Below are 5,401 nucleotides of genomic sequence, written 5' to 3'. Positions count from 1 at the left end.
TCTCTCTTTCCCTCCCTCTCTCCACTCTCTCACATCCTTTCTCTCTTCCTTCCTCTCTTTCTCTCTTCACCCTGTAACTCTGTTACTATATCCCTCTCTCTCTCCTCTCTCTTTCTCTCCATCTCTCCTTCTTTGTCGCTTTATCTCGCCCCCAAAGATTAATTCTCTCTCTCCATCCCTCCCTTGTCACTCCCTCTCTCTCCACTTCTAACTTTATATGTATTTCTTCTTCCCTCCCTCTCTCCCCTTCCAACTCCATATCACTATCCCTCCCTCTCTACTCCTCTCTCTCAAGTCCACTCTCTCATACTTCTTCTCTCTCCCTTTCTCTCCTAGCTTCGTCTCTCTTTTCCCATCTCTCTCTCTCTCTGTTTTCCCACCAATCCTCTCTCTTCCCCCATCACTCACTCTCTCTCTCTCTCTCTCCCCCCAATCCCCTCTCTTCCTCCATCTCACTCACTCTCTCTCTCTCTCTCTCCAACTATGTTACTATATCCCTTCCTCTCTCCTTCTCTCCCCCCTTCTTTGTTAGATCCTTATAATACTAGTGTATTCCCTTATTATTATTGTCATTGTAGCCCCTTATTGTTATAGTTGTGCCCATGTTGTCCCCATATTGTTATTATTGTGCCTCATAGAAGCCCACTATTGCTATTGTTGTGCCTTACATTATTATTGTTATGTCGGCTCTGATTATATTGTGACCCCTTTGACTCCTATATGTAGAAAGGAGGTCTTGTTATTTGTAATCTGAATATTTTTAAGATTATTTAATATATATATATATATATATATATATATATATATATAATTTTTATTGAAATAAAAATATAAATAAAATCTAAAACTTTAGGAAAAAACAATTCTTAAATCAACGAAAAACTTTAAATTATTAAATAAATATTAACTGTGATTTTAAAAACAATAAATTACAATCTTAACATAAATTTTGATTCTAAATTCAAAATTAAAATTTAAACAATGCAAAATAACATTTCGGCAATTCTACATTGTCCAGATTCCACCCCAGAATGCGATCTCTGACTTTGAGGGAATTGCCCAGATTCCACCAGATATATAGTGATCTCTGATTTTGAGGAAATATTATTGAATTGGTTGGCTTGCCAAGTTCATAGATCAGAGGTTGGCTGACCCCTCGATCTATTTCCTTGGTATGATATTGATAAGTTCGGGAATGATAGGCAGTTTTCAATGTCTCTATGATTGGTAAAATTTGGTAGTTTTAATTGAAAGAGAGTTTGTTTTTATTATATTGATAGGTATGTTTATTTTGAAATAGAATTTTTAGAATTTTAATTTAATTATCAATCATTATTAAGTAGATGATAGGGATATAATTTCCATAAAATATTTTAATATATTTTCTTTATCATTTTATATTTTTAATCTTATGAGAACTTTTTTTATAAACAAATCACCCACAACGGTGTGTAGTTGATTTAAAGGCGAAATATTATTAACAATTATTTTTTATAATTTTGCAGTGAAATTAATGTAAAATTTTATTATTATATATATATATATATATATATATATATTTTCAATTATAGCTCTCTCTGCATCTTTTAAAAAATTGAATGTATTAATATTTTGTTTTCATAACTCTAAAACTACATATACATCATTTACAAACTTAGATATATAAACTTATATTTATATTTTCGTTAATTTAAAAAATTAGATATAGACTTATTTTATATTTTTGTTTTGTATGATAAGAGATAGATTTATAAAAATTAAAAAGATCTATTTCATTTATAGTTTGATGAAGTTTATATTAAATACTTATGTTGTATACAATTTGCATGTTATAATTGCTTGTGGTAAAATTTTATTTAGGAAAAATTGAATATATTAATATTTTGATTTTTTGAAATTTTTAGCATGAAAATAATATAATTTATTTTCATTGTGTTGAAAGATAGATTTTACAACTTAGTATGAGGGTCACATGTGATTAGGTTTATGGAAGTTGACACACATTTTTTAAAATTTGATAAATAAATAAATATTTAGTTAATATTGCTGTTACTTATTAATATTTTTAATAGATTAATAAACTAATATCATTATTTAAATATTATTTTTCAAAAACTAGTAATATTTGGCTTTAATAAATTAATTAAAATATTATTTCTCAAAAACTAACCGTTACTTAAAAATATTTTTAATAAATTAATAAACTAATATGATTATTTAATTATTATTTTTCAAAAACTAGTCATTTAATATAGCCATTAGTTGAAATTATGTCTCAACATTGCTCTCTATTTAAGCCTTTGCCATGCTTTGCCTCTTCATCTCGTTGTGGTGATGAACCGCATATTTGAAACACCTTGGCAAATTTTTTTTTCTCTGTGATTTCTACAGGAAGAATTTGCTTAAATATTTAGTTAATAAGAAAACAAGAGAATTAAATAAATTATATTTATCATTTGAAATAAAAATTTAATGATTTTAGATTATGAAAATAAAATTTAAAATCATTATTTAATTTTTAATAATTTATTTTCTATAATTAACCATTTGAAATTTACATGATTTTATTTCTTTGTGTGTATCCCAGAGAGATGCTATCACCTATCATTAGATTTAAAAATACTAAAATAATATTTATATCAACAAATTAAAATATACTATTAACAACAATATCAATGTCCCCAATAAATAAAATAAATCAATTTCATGTTAAGTTTACATCAAACTCTATATGAAGTAAAATAATTGAAATTTAAAAAAGATTATTTTAATTTTGTTAGCATGAGGGAGATATCTAATTTGTTCACTATTGGGTTTGACAAATGACATGTAAAAGAAATAATACTGTCCATAAATGTGTAATCTATTCCATGTTCAATTGACATGTAATATTTAAGACAAAAATATATTAGTCACAAAATAATATTTTACTATCAACTATAAATAACACCATCCTAGATCCATCTTAATTCCGGATCTATTGAGCATCGAGAGGGATCAAATCTCATGCAAACCTCTTTCTTGAGTGCAAAACTTGAGGAAAAGTTTGCACCTCGAGAGATTTGATACCTCTCAACGCTTGATAGATCTGGAGTTAAGTAGATCTAGCATGGTTTCAGTCATGTGGGGCTAAGGAAAATCTAATGAAGGCATGATTAATTTTATCAATAATATGTAAATTCATCTAATATTAATATAATAATTTTAAATATGTTAAATATGTTTAAGATTAATCTTGTCATTTTAATTTTAAATTTTCTTAGTTGCCTTTGTTGTGATGATAAACATTTTTAATAACTTTAATGATGGAAAATGATGAAATAAAAATTTTGAATGTAAAGTGACAATGTGATAGTGTTGAATAATAGAAAATGTGAATAATAAGAATATACTCAATTACAAATAGCCTTCATTGTGATTAATCTCAAACTATTTTCTTCTACTATTTTTATTGTCACCCTTGTTACTTTTTGTCATCTTTTCATATTGATTATATGAAAAGGAAAAGTGAAATCATAAACCATTTAAATCATTAGCTTGAGCTATTGTAGTAAACATCATACCTTGTCTCTCTTTCTCTCCAATATTAATAGGTTCAATTAGTATAGCAAAAAAATCAATGTACATAGTCAATAATTTTTTGTCATTACATTAAAACCAATGCATCTAGTGCAAGCAATAAAATAGGATTAGAGATAATCATCTACTCTGAAATCAATGCATTTATGCAAAAAATAAAATTGGATTAGAAATCATCTACATTGAAATCAATGCATCTAGTGCAAGCAATCAAATATTATTAGAAATCAACATCGACATCGAAGTCATTGCATCTAGTGAAAGCAATCAAATAGGATTAGAAATCACCATCTACATTGGAACCAATGCATTTAGTGCAAGCAATCAAAGACAATTAGAAATCATCTACATCGAAATCAATTCATCTAGTGCAAGCAATCAAATATCATTAGAAATAAACATCTACACTAAAATCAATGCATCTAGTGCAAACAATCAAATAGGATTAGAAATCACCATCTACACTGAAATCAATGCATCTAGTGCAAGAAATATTCTTCCTTCTCTCCCCCTTCCATCTATATCTATATGTCCCTCCATCTATCCTTCTTTATCTCTCTATCTCAACCCCCAAACACACATCCTCTCTCACTCCATATCTATAAATCTCTCTGTCCCTCCCTCCCTCTCTCCATCTCTCTCTTCTTCCCTCTCTTCACTTTCCATCTATATCTCTATCTCCCTTTGTCTCTCTATATCACCCCCAAAACATACACTCTCTTTCTCCAATCTATCTATCTATCCCTCCCTCCTCCTCTCCCTCCCTCTCTCTCTCTCTCTCTCTCTCTCTTCCCCTTCTCTCCCTCTCCCCCACTTCTATCTCTCTTCCCTCATGCCGTCGTCTCTCCCTCCATATTCCTTATCACTCCCTCTCCCTCTCCCCACATTTCTCTCTATATTTCTTTCTTCTTACCTCCCTCTCTCTCCCCTTCCAAATCCATATCTCTTCCCCCCCTCTCTCCACTTTCTCACTTCCTCTCTCTCTTCCTTCCTCTCTCTCTCTCTCTCTCTAACTCTGTTACTATATCCCTCCCTCTCTCCTCTCTCTTTCTTTCCCCCATTCTCTACATCTCTCCTTCTTTGTTGCTTTATCTCACCCCCAAAGATAAACAATCTCTCTCCATCCCTCCCTTGTCACTCCCTCTCTCTCTCCACTTCTAACTCTCTATGTATTTCTTCTTCCCTCCCTCTCTCCCCCTCCAACTCCAACTCTATCTCCCTATCCCTCCCTCTCTCCTCCTCTCTCCCTCCGTCTCTACTCTTCTCTCTCAAGTCCACTCTCTCGTACTTCCTCTCTCTCCCTTTCTCTCCTACCTCTGTTTCTCTTTTCCCATCTCTCTCTCTCTCTCTCTATTTTCCCACCAATCCTCTCTTTTCCCCCATCACTCTCCTCATCTTTCTCAAGTCTTGTCTCTCATTCTTCCTCTCTCTCCTACATCCCTCTCTATTCCCCCAACTCTCTCTCTCTCTCTCTTTGCCCTCCAATCCTTTCTCTCTCTCTCCCTCTTTTCCCTCCAATCCCCTCTCTTCCTCCATCACTCTCTCCCCCCATCTCTCTCTCTCCAACTATGTTACTATATCCCTTCCTCTCTCCTTCTCTCCCCCCTTCTCTGTTAGGTCCCTATAATACTAGTGTATTCCCTTATTATTATTGTCATTGTAGCCCCTTATTGTTATTGTTGTGCCCATGTTGTCCCAATGTTGTTATTATTGTGCCCCATTATTGGGCATGGAACCCCCCCACAACATGGTTTGGGGCTCAAAGCCCAAGTTTTGAGTAATATTGTTGTAAATACTTCGCGAATTGCGGGTGCGAAGCGCG

Source organism: Pinus tabuliformis, chromosome 8 (genome assembly GCF_031772625.1).
Source record: "Pinus tabuliformis cultivar Carrire ecotype Pingquan chromosome 8, CPIR1, whole genome shotgun sequence".
Lineage (NCBI taxonomy): Eukaryota > Viridiplantae > Streptophyta > Pinopsida > Pinales > Pinaceae > Pinus > Pinus tabuliformis.
The sequence above is the reverse complement of the archived record's forward strand: the minus strand, read 5'-3'. Positions refer to the sequence as shown.